This window comes from Aythya ferina, assembly GCF_964211825.1.
Source record: "Aythya ferina genome assembly, chromosome: 32".
Taxonomy (NCBI): domain Eukaryota; kingdom Metazoa; phylum Chordata; class Aves; order Anseriformes; family Anatidae; genus Aythya; species Aythya ferina.
The window spans coordinates 1415410-1427944 of NC_140329.1; the positions used below are offsets into that span (position 1 = coordinate 1415410).

The window sequence follows — 12535 nt, forward strand, 5'->3', positions numbered from 1 at the left end:
CTCCACTAAGGAGCTACTGTGGCTCAGTAATTCGCATTAAAGTGCCTATGTTGTGGACACCTGAACTGAGGCCTGAGGAATCCCAGCTCCTGTGGGTCTGTGTCAGATATGAGAGGGAGCTGAGATCCCTTTCCAGCCCCAGGAATAACAACCAGCATGAGATGCCTTGACTGACTGCTGAATTCTTTCCTTCAGTGGGAATGAAGGAGATCAGTCCCTGACCATGACTTCATGCCAAAGTAATACTGGGACAAGAAGCTGTGATTGTTACACTTAATTGGTTTTCTGTAAGGAGAAATGACACTGGTGTGAAGAAGTGTATGTGCCATGTGAGGAAGGGAACCCAAGGGATTCCTTCAGGCTGTTTGCCAGCAGGTTCCCCTGGAGCCCCAAGGCCATATGCAGGGAGCCTGGTGGGGGGTAGAGCAAGGGAGGCCTTGGGCTGGGCCTCTGCTGCTGAGCTGGTCCAGGCTCCTGGGCCCAAGGGGAGCTCCTGGCAAGTGGGCAGCGCTGCAGAGAGACAGCTCTGCCCAGGAGCAGCTCCTCTGCACAGCGCAGCAGGGCTGAGGGCACTGCCTGTGGCTGGCACTGGGAGGGGAGAAAAGGGAGATAGAGCTTACAGGCTGCGTGAATTGAGGGGATACTGAAAGCTCGATGGGGAATGAATGCTTGCAGCACATTCCAGGGTAAGTCTGTGGCAGAAGGAAAATGCAGAAAGTCCAGAACCTGAGTGCTTTCATGTCACAGGCTGGCAGCAGGCTCTGCAGCCAGGTTGCTGAAAGGGGTTGCCAGGGCTGTGCTGCAGAGCAGGGTCCCAGCTGTGCCCCAGGGGCTGTGTGCCGGGGCAGGGCCTCTGCCACCTGCCAGGCTCAGCACTCAGCCTGCCCGGGGAGCTGCCCAGGGTCCTGCAGGGAGAAACTGTGGGTGGAAGGAGCCCCCCTGGCAGGGCAGGGTCCTGCTGCTGGTGGGAGGCTGCTGCCTGGGGCAGCCTGCTCACAGATCCACAGGACACCAAGGGAATTTCAAAGGGAACTTCACTCTCATCTTTCCTGAGCCTCTGCTTTCAGCTTTCTCTTTTTGGCTCAGTAGAAATAGAAATACATGATGTTATTCCTAAAAATAGGAACACCTGTAAGGCATCCTAAGGAGGTTACAAGGACCCCAAGCAAGTCCCTCTCCTGCCCCTCAGCCCCTAGAAAGCTCCACCACCTCACATGCAGTATCAGCAGGGTCTGTGTGAGCTAGGCTCTAGGATGTGCCCCCAGTGAGCTGCCCCTGGGCAGAGCCCTGCTGCCAGGAGGTTTCTGCAGGGAAGAGCTGAGCACCCAGTGGGTGGGATGGGGGCTGTGAGCTGCAGGCAGGTGGCGTGGGGTGTACTGGGTCTGGCTGGAATGTTAACTTTCCCGGCAGCAGCCCATACAGTTCCGTACTCTGTACTTGTAGCTGGAACAGTAGTGTTATCACACCAGTGTTGTGTCTACTGCTGAGCAGCAGTGGCACAGCATTGGGCCTTTCTCTAACCCTCCGAGGGGGTGGGTAAAAAGTGAGGAGAGAAACATCACTAGGGCAGCTGACCTAAACCAATCACAGGGATATTCCATACCATGTGGTGTCACACTCAGCAATAAAAGGTGGAAACAGGAAGAAGAGGGGAGGGGTGGGCTCTCGTTGAGAAGACGTCAGTCCTCCTCTCGAACACCGGCTGCGTGCGTTGAGGCCTTGCTTCAAGGACATGGTCAATCATCGCTCATTTGTGGGAAGTAGACAGTAATTTCTTTCCTCTGCACTTCCATATAGCTTTCATTTATTTTGTTTGTTTGTTTTCCTCCCTTCTTTTTATTTTTCCCTTTTTCCCCTCCCTTTTTCCCCTTTCCCTTTTATTTCCCCTTAGTTAAATTGTTTAGTTCATGGTAGTCTTTATTTAATTATTATAATTATTTCCCTTTCATTAAATTATCCTTATCTCAACCCGTCAGTTGTTCTTTGCTTTACTTCTCCCCCTCCTCATCTAAAGGAGGGGGAGTGAGAGAGTGGTTGTGGGGTTTAGCTGCTCAGCACGGTAAAACCACCACAGTGGTACACAAGGGAATGGCAAATGTCCTCCCTGTTGATCATCCTCGCCTGTCTCTTCTGGACAATCTGCCCCCATCCAGCACAGCACCCCAAGCTGAGGGACCTGTCCCCCCACACCTCAGCAGCTCTTCCATCAATGTCTCAGCCTTGTGTCAGCAGGCAGTGATCCAGCTCCTCCTGCCTGTGCCCCAGGCTGAGGGCATTGGGGCACATCTGGGCTGCAGCACCTCAGCTGTGGCACAAGGGCCAAACTCAGGCTTGTCCCAGATCCTGTGCCAAGAGCCTGGGCATGAAGAGGCTTTCCTTCACAGCAGAGACAAGCTGCCGTGGATGGCAGATGGCCATAGGAGGATGAAATAATGGGCCTGAAGCACAGTATGCCCTGGTGTTCCTGAGGCCAGAAGGAAACAGGCCTGGGCTGTGCTGCCCTGACAGCAGAGGGCCTTTGTGGTGTTGGTGCAGCCCTGAGGGCCAGTGCTGGAGCTGGGGCTGATCTCCAGGCAGGAGAAGGGGCTGCTGAAAATGTCCTTGTCTATGGGCATCCTGTGATACAGGGACACAGAAAAAAATCACTGGGCTATGTCTTGACTGAGTAAGGGATGGGGGTAAGATGCAGCAGCAGTGTTTGCAAACCAAAGGACACAAGTGGAAGCCCCAGTGTGACGTGCCTCATATCCATGCACTGCCTGCCTCTGCTGGATACAGGAAGGACAGACCTTGGCTCGCTGCAGCCCTGGGAAGCGGTCACTTGCTCATAAGCACCAGGTCTGTCAGAGATGCCCTCGGGAGTGCCCATTAAGTACCAGGTATGAATGGCCAGAGCTGTCCTGTGGGTCCTGTGCTGCCGATGTCAGCTGCATGCTCCAGTGGTGTTGGGCAATGTTGGCATCTCAGGTAGCACTGCAGGCCTGGAATTGCCTTTAAATGGAGCAGCTGCCCCGAATTTCATTAGGCAATGTAGGGATGTCCATGAGACAAGTGCCGTTACAGTCACTGGAAATGGAGGGAAAACCAGATGGAGAAGAGGGAGAGAGAAACTCAGCTCTCCCTGTGGCACAGTTCTCCATTGGGTCAGGTGGATGCCTCTACAGGCTGCCCTGAGCCTACTGAGGAGGGACAGGTTTAGTTGTCCTAAATGGGTGCATTTGCTGTCATTTCAGCTGGCCAAAGGCATTCCCCACCAGCCTCCAAGGGGATGCCCCCAGGTGCTGCCCTGTCCCTCACGGTACCTCCATGAGAGCTTGCAGATGCCTGCACGTACCTCTGCCCCCTGACATGTCACCAGGTGTTTGCAACCCCCAGATTTCTTCCATCTCCATTAATAATCCTGAAGATGAGACAAGGAGCTCACCTGCAGCTGCCCATGTTATGCACACCTAAACTGAGTGCAGAGGAATCCCAGGTCCCGTGGGTTTGTGGCAGGCATGGGAGGGATCTGAGTCCCATTGCAGCCCCAGGACAAAAACCCAGCATGAGATGCCTCAAGTGACTCTGCTGAATCCCTTCCTTAAGCAGAGGGTTAAAGGAGTTACTTCCATGACCATGTCTGCGTGTCCCACCATCAACTGGGATGAGAAGAGAAGACTGCTACAGATAATTGTTTTTGTGCTAAGAGAAAAGAGCCTACTGTCAAGAAGTGTGTCTGCCCAGGTGAGGGCTGGAGCCCCAGGGATTCCTTCAGGCTGTTTGCCAGCAGGTTCCCCTGCAGCCCCAGGGCCATGTGCAGGGAGCCTGGTGGGGGGCAGAGCAAGGGAGGCCTTGGGCTGGGCCTCTGCTGCTGAGCTGGGCCGGGCACCTGGGCCCAAGGGGAGCTCCTGGCAAGCGGGCAGCACTGCAGAGAGACAGCTCTGCCCAGGAGCAGCTCCTGTGCACAGCGCAGCAGGACTGGGGGCACTGCCTGCGGTTGGCACTGTGAGGCGAGAAAAGGGAGATAGAGGTTACGGGCTGTGTGAATTGAGGGGATACTGAAAGCTCAATGGGGAATGAATGCTTGCAGCACATTACAGGGTAAGTCTGTGGCAGAAGGAAAATGCAGAAAGGCCAGGCCCTGAGTGCTCTCGTGTCACAGGCTGGCAGCAGGCTCTGCAGCCAGGTTGCTGAAAGGGGTTGCCAGGGCTGTGCTGCAGAGCAGGGTCCCTGCTGTGCCCCAGGGGCTGTGTGCCGGGGCAGGGCCTCTGCCACCTGCCAGGCTCAGCACTCAGCCTGCCCAGGGAGCTGCCCAGGGTGCTGCGGGGAGAAGCTGCGGGTGGAAGGAGCCCCCCTGGCAGGGCAGGGTCCTGCTGCTGGTGGGAGGCTGCGGCCTGGGGTAGCCTTTTAACAGTTCCACAAAACACCATGGTAATTTCAAAGGGAACTTCACTCTCATCTTCCCTTAGCCTCTCCTTTCAGTTTCTCTTTTTGGTTCAGTGGAAATAGAAAGATATGATGCTATCCTAAAAAAGCCTGACAGTCCTAAAGCATCCTAAGGAGGTTACAAGGACCCCCAGGACGTCCCTTCTTGCCCTTCAACCCCTAGAAACCTCCACCACTCCTTGCACAGTGTCAGCAGGTTCTGTGTGACCTGAGCTCTAGGACGTGCCCCCAGCGAGCTGCCCCTGGGCAGAGCCCTGCTGCCAGGAGGTGTCTGCAGGGCAGAGCTGAGCACCCAGCGTGTGGGAAGGGGGCTGTGAGCTGCAGGCAGGAGGTGTGGGGACAGAGACCCAGCTGCAGGCAGGGAGAGCTGCAGGCAGCAGAGCCATGGGCAGTAAGTGAGAGGGAGCTGCTCCAAGAAACAAGGAAGGGGGACTTTTGAAATTTCTCTGTGTCGTGGTTTAACCCGGCTGGCAGCTAAATACCACGCAGCCGTTCGCTCACCCTCCCCCCTCCCTCTCTGGGACGCGGGACAGAAATGGAAAGTGAAGCCCGTGAGTTGAGATAAAGACAGTTTAATAAGACAGGAAAATAATAATAACAAAATAATAATAACAACAATAATAATAATGTTACAATGGTGATAATAGGAAAGTAATAATAATATGTACAAACAAGTGATGCACAATGCAATTGCTCACCACCCGCTGACCGATGCCCAGCCTAACCCCGAGCAGTCCGGCCCCCTCCCCCCGGCTAGCCACCCCTATATATTGTTTAGCATGACGTCAGATGGTATGGAATACCCCTTTGGCTAGTTTGGGTCACCTGTCCTGGGTCTGTCCCCTCCCAGCTCTTACTGCACCCCCAGCCTGCCTGTTGGCAGGACAGAGCAAAAAGCTGAGATGTCCTCGGCTTGGTATAAGCACTGCTCTGCAACAATTAAAACATCGGGGTGTTATCAGCACTCTTCTCATCCTAAGCCAAAACACAGCATTCCACCAGCTACTAGGAAGAAAATTAATTCTGTTCTAACTGAAACCAGGACACCTATCCACCCCTTATTCCATACCATTTATGTCATGCTCAGGTTACACTCTTTTCCATACATTCTAATTAGTCACCTACAGTAGTCATAGTAGTGATAACATACAGTATTATATAGTAATTAACATGGTACAATTCAATTCATGGGCTATTCTCACCCATTATTAAATCGCCTTGAGGTACACACCGGACCTCTCCGTACTTTTGCATCACCCACCAAGTGTATCCAGGTCCCTGAGCGAAAACAATTCCACGAATAGGTTTGCCTTTTCCTGAGGCAGGAGTAGCCCAGACTGTTTTACCCAGCATATTTCTTACATGCACTACAGGAACTTTATCCCCATCTACAGTACGTAACAGGTTTGATTGGGCAGGTCCAGCTCGGTTGGCAGATCCCCTAGTATTGACTAACCAGGTGGCCTTTGCCAAATGCGTATCCCAATTTTTGAATGTCCCAGCGCCCATTGCTTTCAATGTAGTCTTTAACAGTCCGTTGTATCGTTCAACTTTCCCGGAGGCTGGTGCATGATAGGGGATGTGATACACCCACTCAATACCATGTTCTTTGGCCCAAGTGTCTATAAGGTTGTTTCGGAAATGAGTTCCATTGTCTGACTCTATTCTTTCTGGGGTACCATGTCGCCATAGGACTTGCTTTTCAAGGCCCAGGATAGTGTTCCGGGCGGTGGCATGAGGCACAGGATATGTTTCCAGCCATCCGGTGGTTGCTTCCACCATTGTAAGTACGTGGCGCTTGCCATTGTGAGTTTGAGGGAGTGTGATGTAATCAATCTGCCAGGCCTCTCCATACTTATATTTCAGCCATCGTCCTCCATACCAAAGAGGCTTTGACCGTTTGGCTTGCTTGATTGCAGCACATGTTTCACAGTCATGAATAACCTGTGCTATAGCGTCCATAGTCAGGTCCACCCCTCGATCACGAGCCCATCTGTATGTTGCATCTCTACCTTGATGGCCTGAGGTGTCATGGGCCCATCGGGCTATAAATAATTCACCTTTATGCTGCCAATCCAGGTCCACCTGAGCTACTTCAATCTTAGCAGCCTGATCCACCTGCTGGTTGTTTTGATGTTCTTCAGTAGCCCGATTCTTGGGCACATGAGCATCTACGTGACGTACTTTCACAGCCAGGTTCTCTACCCGAGCAGCAATGTCTTGCCACAAAGCAGCAGCCCAGATGGGTTTGCCCCTACGCTGCCAGTTGTTTTGCTTCCATTGCTGTAACCATCCCCACAGGGCATTTGCTACCATCCATGAATCGGTGTAGAGATAGAGAACTGGCCATTTTTCTCGTTCAGCAATGTCTAAAGCCAGCTGAATGGCTTTCACTTCTGCAAACTGACTCGATTCACCTTCTCCCTCAGCAGCTTCTGCAACTCGTCGTGTAGGGCTCCATACAGCAGCCTTCCATCTCTGATGCTTCCCCACAATACGACAGGACCCATCAGTGAACAGGGCATATTTCTTTTCATTCTCTGGTAACTGGTTGTACAGTGGGGCTTCTTCAGCACGACCCACCTCCTCCTCGGATGATATCCCAAAGTATTTGCCTTCTGGCCAGTCCATAATCACTTCCAATATTCCTGGGCGACTGGGGTTTCCTATTCGAGCCCGCTGAGTAATCAGTGCAACCCACTTGCTCCACGTAGCATCAGTTGCATGATGCGTAGAAGGGACCCTTCCCTTGAACATCCAGCCTAGTACTGGCAATCGGGGTGCTAGGAGGAGCTGCGCTTCAGTACCGACCACCTCTGAAGCAGATCGAACTCCTTCATATGCTGCCAATATCTCCTTTTCAGTTGGAGTATAGCGGGCCTCAGATCCTCTGTATCCCCGGCTCCAAAACCCCAGGGGCCGACCTCGAGTTTCCCCAGGTTCTTTCTGCCAGAGGCTCCAGGTGGGGCCGTTCTCCCCGGCTGCAGTGTAGAGCACATTCTTTACATCTTGTTCTGTTCGAACTGGCCCAAGGGCTACTGCATGGACTATTTCCTGCTTGATTTGTTCAAACGCTTGTCGTTGTTCAGGGCCCCATTCAAACTCATTCTTCTTACGGGTTACTTGGTAGAGCGGGTTTACAATCAGACTGTAATTTGGGATGTGCATTCTCCAAAACCCCACAACACCTAGGAAAGTCTGTGTTTCTTTTTTGTTAGTTGGTGGAGACATAGCTGTTATTTTGTTGATCACATCCATTGGGATTTGACGACGCCCATCTTGCCATTTTATTCCTAAAAACTGGATCTCTCGTGCAGGTCCTTTGACTTTACTTTGTTTTATGGCAAAACCGGCTTTCAGAAGGATTTGGACTATTTTCTTCCCTTTCTCAAAAACTTCCTCTGCTGTGTCACCCCACACAATAATGTCATCGATGTACTGCAGGTGTTCAGGAGCTTCCCCCTGCTCTAGCGCAGACTGGATCAGCCCATGGCAAATGGTAGGGCTGTGTTTCCACCCCTGGGGCAGTCGATTCCAAGTATATTGGACTCCCCTCCAAGTGAAGGCAAATTGTGGCCTGCACTCTGCTGCTAGAGGGATGGAGAAAAATGCATTAGCGATATCAATTGTGGCGTACCACTTGGCTGCCTTCGATTCAAGTTCGTACTGAAGTTCCAGCATGTCTGGCACTGCAGCACTCAGTGGTGGCGTCACTTCGTTCAGGCCACGATAGTCCACTGTTAGTCTGCACTCGCCATTAGACTTTCGCACTGGCCATATGGGACTATTGAAAGGTGAATGAGTCTTGCTGATCACTCCTTGGCTCTCCAATTGACGAATTAGCTTATGGATGGGAATCAGGGAGTCTCGGTTAGTGCGATATTGCCGCCGGTGCACAGTTGTGGTAGCAATTGGCACTTGCTGTTCTTTGACCCTCAGCAATCCCACAACAGAGGGGTCCTCTGAGAGACCAGGCAAGGTAGATAATTGTTTAATGCCTTCTGTCTCTAAGGCAGCTATGCCAAAAGCCCATCGGAACCCTTTTGGGTCCTTGCAATATCCTCTTCTAAGATAGTCTATGCCAAGGATACATGGAGCATCCGGGCCAGTCACAATGCGGTGCTTTTCCCACTCATTCCCAGTCAGACTCACTTCAGCCTCCAATACAGTCAACTGCTGAGATCCGCCTGTCACTCCACAAATATAGATGGGCTCTGGTCCTTTATATCTCGATGGCATTATAGTACATTGTGCACCGGTGTCTACTAAAGCCTTATACTTCTGTGCGTCTGACGTGCCAGGCCATCGAATCCACACAGTCCAATAAACTCGATTGTCCCTTTCCTCCCCCTGGCTGGAGGCAGGGCTCCCCTAATCCTGGTCAGAATCTTCTTCATTTCTGTGTTTGAAGGACTGTCTGCTGGAAGTTGGAGCAGCAAACTTTTCAGAGAATCCCTTTTTCTTGATTGTTTTCTTTTGCAACTCACGTACCCGTGCCTCTAGGGTCGCAGTAGATTTTCCATCCCATTTTCTCATGTCCTCTCCATGGTCTCGTAAGTAAAACCACAGGGTGGCACGGGGTGAGTACCCACCATATCGTCTTCCTTGTGTGGATGAACGCCTACCCCTGATAGCTGCGACACTGCTTTGTGCAGGTGCGGAGGAGAATAATCTCTCTTCAAGTTGGTGAACCTTTTCAGAAAGTTTCTCCCAAGTGTTCTCTTTTGGTCGGTGGACACTGGTTGGTTCAGGTGGGGAGGACAATAGATTCTCTTCAAGTTGGTGAACCTTTTCAGAAAGTTTCTCCACAGCTGAGACGCAGGCCTGTAAGGAAGAAGAGAGACTTTCTTCGTACTGCCAGAGTTGTTTAGCCGCTTCATCCACTGTGGGTTCCTCATCCTCTTTCCAGGCCATTATTGCCAATGAGCTGGCATATGATGATGGTGCACTCTGTACAAACTTCCGCCACATGGGTCGTGTACACCTGACTTCATCTGGATCTTTGGATGTTTGTCTGAGGTCTGGATCCTCATAAATCACTTCCCATACGGCTAATTCCCTCAGGTACTGGATTCCCTTCTCCATAGTGGTCCACTTGCCTGGTAGACATAAAAGTTCTTCCTTGAAGGGATACCTTTCCCTCACAGCTGAGAGGAGACGCCTCCAGAGGCTGTGAGATTGTGCTCCATCTGCAATTGCTTTGTCAATGCCTGCGTCTCTAGCAAGGGATCCCAGTCGCTTGGCTTCCCTGCCGTCTAATTCCACACAATTGGCTCCAGAGTCCCAGCATCGGAGCAGCCAGGTGACAAGCTGCTCACCTATACAGCGACCAAAATCTTTTCGCACATCTCGTAACTCACGCTCGTTTAGGCTTCGGGTAGTTACTGTTGATTTTTCGGCATCCTCATCTTCCTCCTCCTGAACCCTTGATGGCCCAGCGTCGTCGTCGTCTCCGTCGTCTCTATACCTAGATTTGGCAGAAGACTCTCTGCGTTCTAAACGACCTGAATCTCTATACCATTTTTTCACCTTCTCTACAGGGGCAGCTTGCACTGCTACTGCTCGTTTCTCTGACCTTGTTACAGGGTCTGCCACAGAGGTTGGAATACTCTCTGCAGGGTCAACTTGCACTGCTACTGCTCGTTTCTCTGACCTTGTTACAGGGTCTGCCACAGAGGTTGGAATACCCTCTGCAGGGTTGACTTGCACTGCTACAGCTCGTTTCTCTGACCTTGTTACAGGGTCTGCCACAGGGGTTGGAATACCCTCTGCAGGGTCAACTTGCACTGCTACAGCTCTTTTCTCTGACCCAGCCACAGGAGCTGGAGCGGCTGCAGGAGCTGGAGCAGCTGCAGGAACCGGAGCTGGAGCAGCTGCAGGAACTGGAGTTGGAGCAGTTGCAGGAGCTGGGACTGGAGTAGCAGCAGGAGCTGGAACTGGAGCGGCTGCAGGAGCTGGAACTGGAGCGGCTGCAGGAGCTGGGACTGGAGCAGCTGCAGGAGCTGGGACTGGAGCAGCTGCAGGAGCTGGGACTGGAGCATCTGCAGGAACTGGGACTGGAGTGGCTGCAGGAGCTGGGATTGGAGCGGCTGCAGGAGCTGGGATTGGAGCGGCTGCAGGAACTGGGACTGGAGCGGCTGCAGAGTCCACCGTAGGGGTCACAGTGGCCGTTGGATCTGTCACAGGGCTTGGAGTGGCCGCAGGGTCTGTCACTAAGTTGATAGCAGTATCAGTGGCAGCTCGATAGGCATGAGCCAGGCCCCAGCATGTTACAATGATTTGTGTTACTTTGGAACTGCCAGAATCATGACACCTTTTTCTCAAGCATTCTGCCAGTTTTTGAGGATTTTGCAGTTGTTCAGGGGTGAATTTCCAAAACACTGGGGGTGCCAACTGCTCTAGATGCCTGCCCATATCCTCCCATACTCCCTGCCACCCACAACTATACTGCCTCCGGGCAGATCTCCGGATGAGCTTCCTAAGTAGTTGTTTAACTTTAAGCAGAACCTGAAGTGCATTCAGGAGGCAGAACAACAAGACTATGCTGGTCTGAGTATCCCAAGGATATTCAATATCTTGGAGAGCTATTGTAGCAAGCTCGGAGGGTAAGAGGGTGGTGAAGGAGGAAGGCAGAGTGATCCAGGAGGATACAGGGGTGGTGAAGGAGAAAGGGAGAGTAATCAAGTAAGAAAAAATATCTTCCCCTTTCCCCTCCACAGATTGACTCCCTAACGGAAAAAAAACAATAGGTATAATTGCTAATAGTTTCCAAGATACAGTTTCCAAAATACAGAGTCGACGATGTTACTGAGTACAAATACCAAGTTAGAGTCATGACCAGATATCTCATCGTCTCATAAGCCATTGCTACAACACTCAGTACCATAATGGTCTGAAACCAGGGCCCGGAGAGGATAAACAACATGACAGAGAGCAAATACAGAAAATAATGTACTATAATACTCAATTTGGAAAACAGGCGCAGCAGAGTTGAGATTAAAGCAATCAGCATTATGACAAGTGACTATTAAGCAGGTCTAATACTTACACCAATTTTAGTTTAACACACTGTGGTCAGATCTGCCGTTATCTCAACCTTTCGAGCCCCACGTTGGGCGCCAAAAAGACTGTCGTGGTTTAACCCGGCTGGCAGCTAAATACCACGCAACCGTTCGCTCACCCTCCCCCCTCCCTCTCTGGGACGCGGGAGAGAAATGGAAAGTGAAGCCCGTGAGTTGAGATAAAGACAGTTTAATAAGACAGGAAAATAATAATAACAAAATAATAATAACAATAATAATAATAATGTTACAATGGTGATAATAGGAAAGTAATAATAATATGTACAAACAAGTGATGCACAATGCAATTGCTCACCACCCGCTGACCGATGCCCAGCCTAACCCCGAGCAGTCCGGCCCCCTCCCCCCGGCTAGCCACCCCTATATATTGTTTAGCATGACGTCAGATGGTATGGAATACCCCTTTGGCTAGTTTGGGTCACCTGTCCTGGGTCTGTCCCCTCCCAGCTCTTACTGCACCCCCAGCCTGCCTGTTGGCAGGACAGAGCAAAAAGCTGAGATGTCCTCGGCTTGGTATAAGCACTGCTCTGCAACAATTAAAACATCGGGGTGTTATCAGCACTCTTCTCATCCTAAGCCAAAACACAGCATTCCACCAGCTACTAGGAAGAAAATTAATTCTGTTCTAACTGAAACCAGGACACTCTGCCATCCCTGCACTGCTGCTGTCTTCCACAATACAGCCCTTGGTCTCTTCCCCTCCCCCAACATGGACCACCAGAGATATTCGTATGGGAACTTGTTCATGATTCTCCTTTGGAGTCAGTGATGTAGGGGATAAGTCAGGTGCAGCTCAGAATGCTGCACATTCTTGTCATGCATTTACATGAATTGAGGAAAAGCCTCCATGTCCCATCATGACATGTAGGGAGGGCTGTGTGTGGGGCTGTGAATGAGCTCACTCTGTCTTCAGATCACATTGTTTTTAGCGCATTCAAAACTTTTCCTGCCAGAGTTCTGCTGGGCTGCAGGTTGCCCCCCTCCAGGGTACAGCTCTGCCATAGCAGCTCTGTGCTATCCGTGGAGAA

At 51.5% G+C, this 12535-nt stretch overlaps 1 protein-coding gene across 1 annotated transcript in view; it reads left to right on the top strand.

The window, feature by feature from the left end:
• Nucleotides 1–12535, top strand: part of LOC311425637 (olfactory receptor 14A16-like) — a gene marked incomplete at both ends in the record, with an annotated part of 210404 nt that overhangs the window by 65009 nt on the left and 132860 nt on the right. The gene's annotated exons all lie outside the window — the stretch shown is intronic.